The sequence below is a fragment of the Echiichthys vipera genome (assembly GCF_963691815.1).
Source record: "Echiichthys vipera genome assembly, chromosome: 2".
In the NCBI taxonomy this organism is placed as follows: Eukaryota; Metazoa; Chordata; class Actinopteri; order Perciformes; family Trachinidae; genus Echiichthys; species Echiichthys vipera.
The window spans coordinates 38,400,746-38,416,905 of NC_139827.1; positions in this window are offsets into that span (position 1 = coordinate 38,400,746).

Below are 16,160 nucleotides of genomic sequence, written 5' to 3' on the forward strand. Positions count from 1 at the left end.
AACACCACAAGAACATGACAAAACAACTAAAAACAGACGCAAAACTCCAGAAAAAAACATGATGAAATGACTAAAAACAGATGAAAACACCACAAAAACGTGATAAAACAACTAAAAACAGACGCAAGACAGCACAAAAACGTGATGAAACGACTAAAAACAGACGCAAGACACCACAAAAACAACTAAAAACTGATTAAAATACCACTAAAATATGATGAACCGACTTAAAACAAATGAAAACACCACAAAAACGTGATGAAACAACTAAAAACAGACGGAAAGCTCAACAAAAACATGACAAAACGACTAAATACAGACGCAAAACTCCACAAAATCGTGATGAAACGACTAAAAACAGATGAAAACACCACAAAAACTTGATAAAACAACTATAAACAGACGAAACACACCACAAAAACGTGATGAAACGACTAAAAACTAACGCAAGACACCACAAAAACGACTAAAAACAGATGAAAACACCACAAAAACGTGATGAAACCACTAAAAATAGATGCAAAACTCAACAAAAACGTGATGAAACGACTAAAAACAGATGAAAACAGTACAAAAACGTGATAAAACAACTAAAAACAGACGAAACACACCACAAAAACGTGATGAAACGACCAAGAACAGACGCACGATACCACAAAAATGTGACAAAAAGACTAAAAACAGATGCAAACAGCGCAAAAACGTGATGAAACGCCTAACAACAGATGAAAACACCACAAATACATGACAAAACAACTAAAAACAGACAAAAACACCACAAAAACGTGATGAAACGACAAAAAACACACAAAAACACCACAAATATGTGATGAAACAACTTAAAAATGACGCAAGACACCACTAAAACGTGACAAAATGATTAAAAACAGACAACACCAAAAAAACATGACAAAACGACAAAAAACAGACGCAAAACTCCACAAAAACATTATGGAACGACTAAAAACGGATGAAAACACCACAAAAACATGACGAAATGACAAAAAAAAAATCAAAATATCACAAAAATATGATAAAACAACTAAAAACACCACAAAAACGTGATGAAATGACTAAAGACAGACGCAAGACACCACAAAAACAACTAAAAACTGATTAAAATACCACTAAAACGTGATGAACCGACTTAAAACAAATGAAAACACCACAAAAACGTGATGAAACAACTAAAATCAGATGTAAACACCAAAAAAACCTGACAAAACGACTAAAAACAGACCAAGCCTCCAAAAAAATATGACAAAACGACTAAAAACAGACGCAAAACTCCACAAAAACATTATGAAACGACTTAAAACAGATGAAAACACCACAAAAAAGTGATGAAACGACTTAAAACAAATGAAAACACCACAAAAACGTGATCAAACAACTAAAAAAACAGACGAAACAGAACACAAAAACGTGATGAAACGACCAAAAACAGACGCAAGACACCACAAAAATGTGACAAAAAGACTAAAAACAGATGAAAACAGCGCAAAAACGTGATGAAACGACTAAAAACAGATGAAAACACCACAAAAACATGACAAAACAACTAAAAACAGACGAAAACACCACAAAAACGTGATGAAACGACTAAAAACACACGAATACACCACAAATATGTGATGAAACGACTTATAAATGATGCAAGAAACCACTAAAACGTGACAAAATGATTAAAAACAGACAACACCACAAAAACATGACAAAACCACTAAAAACAAACGCAAGACTCCACAAAAAAATTATGAAACAACTTAAAACAGATGAAAACACCACAAAAACGTGATGAAACGACTAAAAACAGACAAAAACACCACAAAAACGTGACAAAACCACTAAAAACGGATGAAAACAATCGAAAAGGTGACAAAAACGACTAAAAACAGATGAATACACCACAAAAACGTGAAAAAACGACTAAAAACAGATGAAAACACCACAAAAATATGATAAAACAACTAAGAAACAGACGAAACACACCTTTTTGTGGTGTGTTTCATGATGAAACAACTAAACACAGACGCAAGACACCACAAAAACGACTAAAAGCAGATGAAAACACCACAAAAACGTGATGAAACAACTTAAAACAGATGAAAACACCACAAAAACGTAATGAAACAACTAAAACAGACGCAAGACACCACAAAAACGACTAAAAACAGATGAAAACACCACAGAAACGTGATGAAACGCCTCAAAACAGATGAAAACACTAAAAAACATGAGAAAAAAAGAACTAAAAACAGACGAAAACATCACAAAAACGTGATGAAATTACTAAAAAAAGACAAAAACGCCACAAAAACGTGTTAAACCGACTTAAAACAGACGAAAACACCACAAGAACATGACAAAACAACTAAAAACAGACGCAAAACTCAAGAAAAACATGATGAAATTACTAAAAACAGATGAAAACACCACAAAAAAGTGACAAAAACGACTAAAAACGGATAAAAACAACACAAAAACGTGATGAAACAACCAAAAACAGACGCAAGACACCACCAAAATGTGACAAAACGACTAAAAACGGATGAAAACACCACAAAAACATGACAAAACGACAAAAAAAAGATCAAAACACCACAAAAATATGATTAAACAACTAAAAACAGACGAAACACACCTTTTTGTGGTGTGTTTCATGATGAAACAACTAAACACAGACGCAAGACACCACAAAAACGACTAAAAGCAGATGAAAACACCACAAAAACGTGATGAAACAACTTAAAACAGATGAAAACACCACAAAAACGTGATGAAACAACTTAAAACAGATGAAAACACCACAAAAACGTAATGAAACAACTAAAACAGACGCAAGACACCACAAAAACGACTAAAAACAGATGAAAACACCACAGAAACGTGATGAAACGCCTCAAAACAGATGAAAACACTAAAAAACATGAGAAAAAAAGAACTAAAAACAGACGAAAACATCACAAAAACGTGATGAAATTACTAAAAAAAGACAAAAACGCCACAAAAACGTGTTAAACCGACTTAAAACAGACGAAAACACCACAAGAACATGACAAAACAACTAAAAACAGACGCAAAACTCAAGAAAAACATGATGAAATTACTAAAAACAGATGAAAACACCACAAAAAAGTGACAAAAACGACTAAAAACGGATAAAAACAACACAAAAACGTGATGAAACAACCAAAAACAGACGCAAGACACCACCAAAATGTGACAAAACGACTAAAAACGGATGAAAACACCACAAAAACATGACAAAACGACAAAAAAAAGATCAAAACACCACAAAAATATGATTAAACAACTAAAAACAGACGAAACACACCTTTTTGTGGTGTGTTTCATGATGAAACAACTAAACACAGACGCAAGACACCACAAAAACGACTAAAAGCAGATGAAAACACCACAAAAACGTGATGAAACAACTTAAAACAGATGAAAACACCACAAAAACGTAATGAAACAACTAAAAACAGACGCAAGACACCACAAAAACGACTAAAAACAGATGAAAACACCACAGAAACGTGATGAAACGCCTCAAAACAGATGAAAACACTAAAAAACATGAGAAAAAAAGAACTAAAAACGGACGAAAACATCACAAAAACGTGATGAAATTACTAAAAAAAGACAAAAACGCCACAAAAACGTGTTAAACCGACTTAAAACAGACGAAAACACCACAAGAACATGACAAAACAACTAAAAACAGACGCAAAACTCAAGAAAAACATGATGAAATGACTAAAAACAGATGAAAACACCACAAAAAAGTGACAAAAACGACTAAAAACGGATAAAAACAACACAAAAACGTGATGAAACAACCAAAAACAGACGCAAGACACCACCAAAATGTGACAAAACGACTAAAAACGGATGAAAACACCACAAAAACATGACAAAACGACAAAAAAAAGTTTAAAACACCACAAAAATATGATTAAACAACTAAAAACAGACGAAAACACCACAAAAACGTGATGAAACGACTAAAAACAGACGCAAGACACCACAAAAACAACTAAAAACTGATTAAAATACCACTAAAATGTGATGAACCGACTTAAAACAAATGAAAACACCACAAAAACGTGATGAAACAACTAAAAACAGACAGAGCTCAACAAAAACATGACAAAACGACTAAAAACAGACGCAAAACTCCACAAAATCGTGATGAAACGACTAAAAACAGATGAAAACACCACAAAAACTTGATAAAACAACTAAAACACAGATGAAACACACCACAAAAACGTGATGAAACGACTAAAATCAGATGTAAACAACAAAAAACTGGCAAAACTACTAAAAACAGACCAAGACTCCACAAATACATGACAAAACGACTAAAAACAGACGCAACACTCCACAAAAACATTATGAAACGACTAAATACAGATGAAAACACCACAAAAACGTGATGAAACGACCAAAAACAGACGAAAACACCACAAAAACATGAAAAAACTAATAAAAACGGATGAAAACACCTCAAAAACGTGATGAAACGACCAAAAACAGACAAAAACACCACAAAAACGTGACAAAACGACTAAAAACGGATGAAAACAATCGAAAAGGTGACAAAAACGACTAAAAACAGATGAATACACCACAAAAACGTGAAAAAACGACTAAATACAGACGAAAACATCACAAAAACGTGATGAAATTACTAAAAAAAGACAAAAACGCCACAAAAACGTGTTAAACCGACTTAAAACAGACGAAAACACCACAAGAACATGACAAAACAACTAAAAACAGACGCAAAACTCAAGAAAAACATGATGAAATGACTAAAAACAGATGAAAACACCACAAAAAAGTGACAAAAACGACTAAAAACGGATAAAAACAACACAAAAACGTGATGAAACAACCAAAAACAGACGCAAGACACCACCAAAATGTGACAAAACGACTAAAAACGGATGAAAACACCACAAAAACATGACAAAACGACAAAAAAAAGTTTAAAACACCACAAAAATATGATTAAACAACTAAAAATAGACGAAAACACCACAAAAACGTGATGAAACGACTAAAAACAGACGCAAGACACCACAAAAACAACTAAAAACTGATTAAAATACCACTAAAATGTGATGAACCGACTTAAAACAAATGAAAACACCACAAAAACGTGATGAAACAACTAAAAACAGACAGAGCTCAACAAAAACATGACAAAACGACTAAAAACAGACGCAAAACTCCACAAAATCGTGATGAAACGACTAAAAACAGATGAAAACACCACAAAAACTTGATAAAACAACTAAAACACAGACGAAACACACCACAAAAACGTGATGAAACGACTAAAATCAGATGTAAACAACAAAAAACTGGCAAAACTACTAAAAACAGACCAAGACTCCACAAATACATGACAAAACGACTAAAAACAGATGCAACACTCCACAAAAACATTATGAAACGACTAAAAACAGATGAAAACACCACAAAAACGTGATGAAACGACCAAAAACAGACGAAAACACCACAAAAACATGAAAAAACTAATAAAAACGGATGAAAACACCTCAAAAACGTGATGAAACGACCAAAAACAGACAAAAACACCACAAAAACGTGACAAAACAACTAAAAACGGATGAAAACAATCGAAAAGGTGACAAAAACGACTAAAAACAGATGAATACACCACAAAAACGTGAAAAAACGACTAAATACAGACGAAAACATCACAAAAACGTGATGAAATTACTAAAAACAGACGAAAACGCCACAAAAACGTGTTAAACCGACTTAAAACAGACGAAAACACCACAAGAACATGACAAAACAACTAAAAACAGACGCAAAACTCAAGAAAAACATGATGAAATGACTAAAAACAGATGAAAACACCACAAAAACGTGACAAAAACGACTAAAAATGGATAAAAACAACACAAAAACGTGATGAAACAACCAAAAACAGACGCAAGACACCACCAAAATGTGACAAAACGACTAAAAACGGATGAAAACACCACAAAAACATGACAAAACGACAAAAAAAAGATCAAAACACCACAAAAATATGATTAAACAACTAAAAACAGACGAAAACACCACAAAAACGTGATGAAACGACTAAAAACAGACGCAAGACACCACAAAAACAACTAAAAACTTATTAAAATACCACTAAAATGTGATGAACCGACTTAAAACAATTGAAAACACCACAAAAACGTGATGAAACAACTAAAAACAGACAGAGCTCAACAAAAAACATGACAAAACGACTAAAAACAGACGCAAAACTCCACAAAATCGTGATGAAACGACTAAAAACAGATGAAAACACCACAAAAACGTGATAAAACAACTAAAACACAGACGAAACACACCACAAAAACGTGATGAAACGACTAAAATCAGATGTAAACAACAAAAAACTGGCAAAACTACTAAAAACAGACCAAGACTCCACAAATACATGACAAAACGACTAAAAACAGACGCAACACTCCACAAAAACATTATGAAACGACTAAAAACAGATGAAAACACCACAAAAACGTGATGAAACGACCAAAAACAGACGAAAACACCACAAAAACATGAAAAAACTAATAAAAACGGATGAAAACACCTCGAAAAGGTGAAAAAAACGACCAAAAACAGATGAAAACACCACAAAAACGTTAAAAAACGACTAAAAACAGATGAAAACACCACAAAAATATGATGAATCAAATAAAAACAGAGGAAACACACCACAAAAACGTGATGAAACAACTAAAAACAGACGCAAGACACTACAAAAACAACTAAAAGTAGATGAAAACACCACAGAAACGTGATGAAACGCCTCAAAACAGATGAAAACACTAAAAAACATGACAAAAAAACAACTAAAAACAGACGAAAACATCACAAAAACGTCACAAAAACGTGATGAAATGACTAAAAACAGACGAAAACACCACAAGAACGTGATGAACCGACTTAAAACAGATGAAAACACAACAATTAACGTGACAAAAACGACTAAAAACGGATGAAAACACCACAAAAACGTGATAAAACAACTATAAACAGACGAAACACACCACAAAAACGTGATGAAACGACTAAAAACAAACGCAAGACACCACAAAAACGACTAAAAACAGATGAAAACACCACAAAAACGTGATGAAATTACTAAAAACAGACGAAAGCACCACAAAAACATGAAAAAACTAATAAAAACGGATGAAAACACCTCGAAAAGGTGAAAAAAACGACCAAAAAACGGATGAAAACACCACAAAAACGTTAAAAAACGACTAAAAACAGATGAAAACACCACAAAAATATGACAAAACAACTATAAACAGAGGAAACACACCACAAAAACGTGATGAAACGACTAAAAACAGACGATGAAACGACTAAAAACAAACGCAAGACACCACAAAAACGACTAAAAACAGATGAAAACACCACAAAAATATGACAAAACAACTAAAAACAGAGGAAACACACCACAAAAACGTGATGAAACGACTAAAAACAGACGATGAAACGACTAAAAACAAACGCAAGACACCACAAAAACGACTAAAAACAGATGAAAACACCACAAAAACGTGATGAAATTACTAAAAAAAGACGAAAACACCACAAAAACGTGATGAACCGAATTAAAACAGATGAAAAGACCACAAAAATGTGACAAAACGACTAAAAACAGACGAAAACACCACAAGAACATGACAAAACAACTAAAAACAGACGCAAAACTCCAGAAAAAAACATGATGAAATGACTAAAAACAGATGAAAACACCACAAAAACGTGATAAAACAACTCAAAACAGACGCAAGACAGCACAAAAACGTGATGAAACGACTAAAAACAGACGCAAGACACCACAAAAACAACTAAAAACTGATTAAAATACCACTAAAATATGATGAACCGACTTAAAACAAATGAAAACACCACAAAAACGTGATGAAACAACTAAAAACAGACGGAAAGCTCAACAAAAACATGACAAAACGACTAAATACAGACGCAAAACTCCACAAAATCGTGATGAAACGACTAGAAACAGATGAAAACACCACAAAAACTTGATAAAACAACTATAAACAGACGAAACACACCACAAAAACGTGATGAAACGACTAAAAACTAACGCAAGACACCACAAAAAAGACTAAAAACGGATGAAAACACCACAAAAACGTGATAAAACAACTATAAACAGACGAAACACACCACAAAAACGTGATGAAACGACTAAAAACAAACGCAAGACACCACAAAAACGACTAAAAGCAGATGAAAACAATCGAAAAGGTGACAAAAACGACTAAAAACAGATGAATACACCACATAAACGTGAAAAAATGACTAAAAACAGATGAAAACGCCACAAAAATATGATAAAACAACTAAAAACAGACGAAACACACCACAAAAACATGATGAAACGACTAAACACAGACGCAAGACACCACAAAAACGACTAAAAGCAGATGAAAACACCACAAAAACGTGATGAAACAACTTAAAACAGATGAAAACACCACAAAAACGTAATGAAACAACTAAAAACAGACGCAAGACACCACAAAAACGACTAAAAACAGATGAAAACACCACAGAAACGTGATGAAACGCCTCAAAACAGATGAAAACACTAAAAAACATGAGAAAAAAAGAACTAAAAACAGACGAAAACATCACAAAAACGTGATGAAATTACTAAAAACAGACGAAAACACCACAAAAACGTGTTAAACCGACTTAAAACAGACGAAAACACCACAAGAACATGACAAAACAACTAAAAACAGACGCAAAACTCAAGAAAAACATGATGAAATGACTAAAAACAGATGAAAACACCACAAAAACGTGACAAAAATGACTAAAAACGAATAAAAACAACACAAAAACGTGATGAAACAACCAAAAACAGACGCAAGACACCACCAAAATGTGACAAAACGACTAAAAACGGATGAAAACACCACAAAAACATGACAAAACGACAAAAAAAGATCAAAACACCACAAAAATATGATTAAACAACTAAAAACAGACGAAAACACCACAAAAACGTGATGAAACGACTAAAAACAGACGCAAGACACCACAAAAACAACTAAAAACTGATTAAAATACCACTAAAATGTGATGAACCGACTTAAAACAAATGAAAACACCACAAAAACGTGATGAAACAACTAAAAACAGACAGAGCTCAACAAAAACATGACAAAACGACTAAAAACAGACGCAAAACTCCACAAAATCGTGATGAAACGACTAAAAACAGATGAAAACACCACAAAAACTTGATAAAACAACTAAAACACAGACGAAATACACCACAAAAACGGGATGAAACGACTAAAATCAGATGTAAACAACAAAAAACTGGCAAAACTACTAAAAACAGACCAAGGGCCTGTTTCACAAAGCAGGTTTAGTGAAAACTCTGAGTATGTTAACCCTGAAATGAGGGAAACTCTGAGTTTTCCGTTTCACAAAGGGAGGTAACTCAAACCAGAGACAGAGGGGTAACTCTAGCCTGTTTCACAAAGAGAGGTAACTTAAACTCTCGGTCAGTTACCATGGTAACATGCTCTCTGAAACTAACCTGGTCGGGACCAGGTTTTTCTCAGAAAACCTTGAGTTTCTCTCTGTCTCCGCCCTCTTTCAGCCACACACGGTGTTTCATTTCCTCATTCATTCAGTCAGCGGGCGAGTTTTGGCGAAGTATAGTTCTGCTATAGTTCCGTCTGTTTTTTCAGAAAATCACTGAAAACATCAGACATTAGAAGTTATATTAGGTGGCGACTATTTCACTACCATGGCGTGTCCTTCTGATAACAATCCCGTGGATGAAGCTGCAGCATTACTGCGCAGAGAATTATATATTCGTCGGGAGATGATTATCAGACTATTGATTATAGATGTTCTTGCATTTCCAGGCAATTCTCTGTTTGAGCGGTACCGTTTCATATCACAGCAGATATTCTGTGTTGCGCTGCGTTTTTTTGCAAACGGGAGTTTTTGTATACAACGTATAAAAGTCATTCAGTAGGCCTACATTAGAAGTTATATTAGGTGGTGAATATTTACACTACCATGGCGTGTCATTTTGATAACGATCCCGTGGATGAAGGTGACGCATTTCGCAAAGAGAATTAAATATTGGTCGGGAGATGATTATCAGACCGCGCATAGACATCCTTAATATACTGCAGCCATAATTACAAAATGAATGAAATGGATCTTTTGAGCAAGTTGAATGTATTTGACTCAGCGTTTCTAAATATAATTCCAGCTTTTCTTGCAATTCATAGGTTCAAAAGTGTGTGCTTTTAGTTGGGTTACCGGTATATAAACTACTCCTATACTGTATAGCCTTCTGATCCAGAATATCACCTATAATGCGAGGGGGCTGAATACGGCACAACACCGTTTCATGTCACAGTCCATCTCACCCCTCCTTACATTTCCAACATTAACAACCAGTCATGCTCTCATATCACAGCAGACATTGTGTGTTGCGCTGCGTTTTTTTTGCAAATGGGAGTTTTTTATACAACATTGATATGTTGTATAAAAAACAGCCACTTACGGTAATATTTACTTTACGATGTAAAACATGCTCAAAATGAGGCGTCACCATGAGACTGTGCTGAGGTTTCACCTGTTTGAATACCTGTATGTTTTTATGTCTCATCTTAAGCTGCGCTTCTCCCCCGCGGGGTTGCACTTAAATGAAATAAACTAATAGGCTCCCACTCATGCAGTTCCCCCTGTGATATTACTGTGATTGCAACTGGACTACATTTAAACTTACGCACTGACCCGAGCCGCAATGTCCTCCCGCACCGTCTCCCTCTCTTTTGCTGCTGCAGCGGTGTAAACCTGCTCAAACTCACCGTATGAGCGCATTAATGTTTCCAATTCCAGTTGTAGCGTAGCCCTTCGCTTCCCCGTTGCCATGGTGACTCGTCGAATCAGGGCTCCATTGATGCTGTCTGTTTTTACTTGTGGTGCACGCGCTTAACTCCAGGTCAAACTACTCTGAGTTGATCAACCTAACGCAAATCTGCTGTTCTGGAAGCGAAAACTCAGAGTTTCCTATCTCAGAGTAGATCAACTCAGAGTTCAGGGTTAAACTCAGAGTTTTTTGAACCTGCTTTGTGAAACAGGCCCCAAGACTCCACAAATACATGACAAAACGACTAAAAACAGACGCAACACTCCACAAAAACATTATGAAACGACTAAAAACAGATGAAAACACCACAAAAACGTGATGAAACGACCAAAAACAGACGAAAACACCACAAAAACATGAAAAAACTAATAAAAACGGATGAAAACACCTCGAAAAGGTGAAAAAAACTACTAAAAACAGATGAAAACACCACAAAAACGTTAAAAAACGACTAAAAACAGATGAAAACACCACAAAAATATGATAAATCAAATAAAAACAGAGGAAACACACCACAAAAACGTGATGAAACGACTAAAAACAGATGCAAGACACTACAAAAACAACTAAAAGCAGATGAAAACACCACAGAAACGTGATGAAACGCCTCAAAACAGATGAAAACACTAAAAAACATGACAAAAAAACAACTAAAAACAGACGAAAACATCACAAAAACGTCACAAAAACGTGATGAAATGACTAAAAACAGACTAAAACACCACAAGAACGTGATGAACCGACTTAAAACAGATGAAAACACCACAATTAACGTGACAAAAACGACTAAAAACGGATGAAAACACCACAAAAACGTGATAAAACAACTATAAACAGACGAAACACACCACAAAAACGTGATGAAACGACTAAAAACAAACGCAAGACACCACAAAAACGACTAAAAACAGATGAAAACACCACAAAAACGTGATGAAATTACTAAAAACAGACGAAAACACCACAAAAACGTGATGAACCGAATTAAAACAGATGATAAGACCACAAAAATGTGACGAAACGACTAAAAACAGATGAAAACACCACAAAAACATGACAAAACAACTAAAAACAGACGAAAACACCACAAAAACGTGATGAAACGACTAAAAACACACGAATACACCACAAATATGTGATGAAACGACTTATAAATGATGCAAGAAACCACTAAAACGTGACAAAATGATTAAAAACAGACAACACCACAAAAACATGACAAAACCACTAAAAACAAACGCAAGACTCCACAAAAAAATTATGAAACAACTTAAAACAGATGAAAACACCACAAAAACGTGATGAAACGACTAAAAACAGACAAAAACACCACAAAAACGTGACAAAACCACTAAAAACGGATGAAAACAATCGAAAAGGTGACAAAAACGACTAAAAACAGATGAATACACCACAAAAACGTGAAAAAACGACTAAAAACAGATGAAAACACCACAAAAATATGATAAAACAACTAAGAAACAGACGAAACACACCTTTTTGTGGTGTGTTTCATGATGAAACAACTAAACACAGACGCAAGACACCACAAAAACGACTAAAAGCAGATGAAAACACCACAAAAACGTGATGAAACAACTTAAAACAGATGAAAACACCACAAAAACGTAATGAAACAACTAAAACAGACGCAAGACACCACAAAAACGACTAAAAACAGATGAAAACACCACAGAAACGTGATGAAACGCCTCAAAACAGATGAAAACACTAAAAAACATGAGAAAAAAAGAACTAAAAACAGACGAAAACATCACAAAAACGTGATGAAATTACTAAAAAAAGACAAAAACGCCACAAAAACGTGTTAAACCGACTTAAAACAGACGAAAACACCACAAGAACATGACAAAACAACTAAAAACAGACGCAAAACTCAAGAAAAACATGATGAAATTACTAAAAACAGATGAAAACACCACAAAAAAGTGACAAAAACGACTAAAAACGGATAAAAACAACACAAAAACGTGATGAAACAACCAAAAACAGACGCAAGACACCACCAAAATGTGACAAAACGACTAAAAACGGATGAAAACACCACAAAAACATGACAAAACGACAAAAAAAAGATCAAAACACCACAAAAATATGATTAAACAACTAAAAACAGACGAAACACACCTTTTTGTGGTGTGTTTCATGATGAAACAACTAAACACAGACGCAAGACACCACAAAAACGACTAAAAGCAGATGAAAACACCACAAAAACGTGATGAAACAACTTAAAACAGATGAAAACACCACAAAAACGTGATGAAACAACTTAAAACAGATGAAAACACCACAAAAACGTAATGAAACAACTAAAACAGACGCAAGACACCACAAAAACGACTAAAAACAGATGAAAACACCACAGAAACGTGATGAAACGCCTCAAAACAGATGAAAACACTAAAAAACATGAGAAAAAAAGAACTAAAAACAGACGAAAACATCACAAAAACGTGATGAAATTACTAAAAAAAGACAAAAACGCCACAAAAACGTGTTAAACCGACTTAAAACAGACGAAAACACCACAAGAACATGACAAAACAACTAAAAACAGACGCAAAACTCAAGAAAAACATGATGAAATTACTAAAAACAGATGAAAACACCACAAAAAAGTGACAAAAACGACTAAAAACGGATAAAAACAACACAAAAACGTGATGAAACAACCAAAAACAGACGCAAGACACCACCAAAATGTGACAAAACGACTAAAAACGGATGAAAACACCACAAAAACATGACAAAACGACAAAAAAAAGATCAAAACACCACAAAAATATGATTAAACAACTAAAAACAGACGAAACACACCTTTTTGTGGTGTGTTTCATGATGAAACAACTAAACACAGACGCAAGACACCACAAAAACGACTAAAAGCAGATGAAAACACCACAAAAACGTGATGAAACAACTTAAAACAGATGAAAACACCACAAAAACGTAATGAAACAACTAAAAACAGACGCAAGACACCACAAAAACGACTAAAAACAGATGAAAACACCACAGAAACGTGATGAAACGCCTCAAAACAGATGAAAACACTAAAAAACATGAGAAAAAAAGAACTAAAAACGGACGAAAACATCACAAAAACGTGATGAAATTACTAAAAAAAGACAAAAACGCCACAAAAACGTGTTAAACCGACTTAAAACAGACGAAAACACCACAAGAACATGACAAAACAACTAAAAACAGACGCAAAACTCAAGAAAAACATGATGAAATGACTAAAAACAGATGAAAACACCACAAAAAAGTGACAAAAACGACTAAAAACGGATAAAAACAACACAAAAACGTGATGAAACAACCAAAAACAGACGCAAGACACCACCAAAATGTGACAAAACGACTAAAAACGGATGAAAACACCACAAAAACATGACAAAACGACAAAAAAAAGTTTAAAACACCACAAAAATATGATTAAACAACTAAAAACAGACGAAAACACCACAAAAACGTGATGAAACGACTAAAAACAGACGCAAGACACCACAAAAACAACTAAAAACTGATTAAAATACCACTAAAATGTGATGAACCGACTTAAAACAAATGAAAACACCACAAAAACGTGATGAAACAACTAAAAACAGACAGAGCTCAACAAAAACATGACAAAACGACTAAAAACAGACGCAAAACTCCACAAAATCGTGATGAAACGACTAAAAACAGATGAAAACACCACAAAAACTTGATAAAACAACTAAAACACAGATGAAACACACCACAAAAACGTGATGAAACGACTAAAATCAGATGTAAACAACAAAAAACTGGCAAAACTACTAAAAACAGACCAAGACTCCACAAATACATGACAAAACGACTAAAAACAGACGCAACACTCCACAAAAACATTATGAAACGACTAAATACAGATGAAAACACCACAAAAACGTGATGAAACGACCAAAAACAGACGAAAACACCACAAAAACATGAAAAAACTAATAAAAACGGATGAAAACACCTCAAAAACGTGATGAAACGACCAAAAACAGACAAAAACACCACAAAAACGTGACAAAACGACTAAAAACGGATGAAAACAATCGAAAAGGTGACAAAAACGACTAAAAACAGATGAATACACCACAAAAACGTGAAAAAACGACTAAATACAGACGAAAACATCACAAAAACGTGATGAAATTACTAAAAAAAGACAAAAACGCCACAAAAACGTGTTAAACCGACTTAAAACAGACGAAAACACCACAAGAACATGACAAAACAACTAAAAACAGACGCAAAACTCAAGAAAAACATGATGAAATGACTAAAAACAGATGAAAACACCACAAAAAAGTGACAAAAACGACTAAAAACGGATAAAAACAACACAAAAACGTGATGAAACAACCAAAAACAGACGCAAGACACCACCAAAATGTGACAAAACGACTAAAAACGGATGAAAACACCACAAAAACATGACAAAACGACAAAAAAAAGTTTAAAACACCACAAAAATATGATTAAACAACTAAAAATAGACGAAAACACCACAAAAACGTGATGAAACGACTAAAAACAGACGCAAGACACCACAAAAACAACTAAAAACTGATTAAAATACCACTAAAATGTGATGAACCGACTTAAAACAAATGAAAACACCACAAAAACGTGATGAAACAACTAAAAACAGACAGAGCTCAACAAAAACATGACAAAACGACTAAAAACAGACGCAAAACTCCACAAAATCGTGATGAAACGACTAAAAACAGATGAAAACACCACAAAAACTTGATAAAACAACTAAAACACAGACGAAACACACCACAAAAACGTGATGAAACGACTAAAATCAGATGTAAACAACAAAAAACTGGCAAAACTACTAAAAACAGACCAAGACTCCACAAATACATGACAAAACGACTAAAAACAGATGCAACACTCCACAAAAACATTATGAAACGACTAAAAACAGATGAAAACACCACAAAAACGTGATGAAACGACCAAAAACAGACGAAAACACCACAAAAACATGAAAAAACTAATAAAAACGGATGAAAACACCTCAAAAACGTGATGAAACGACCAAAAACAGACAAAAACACCACAAAAACGTGACAAAACAACTAAAAACGGATGAAAA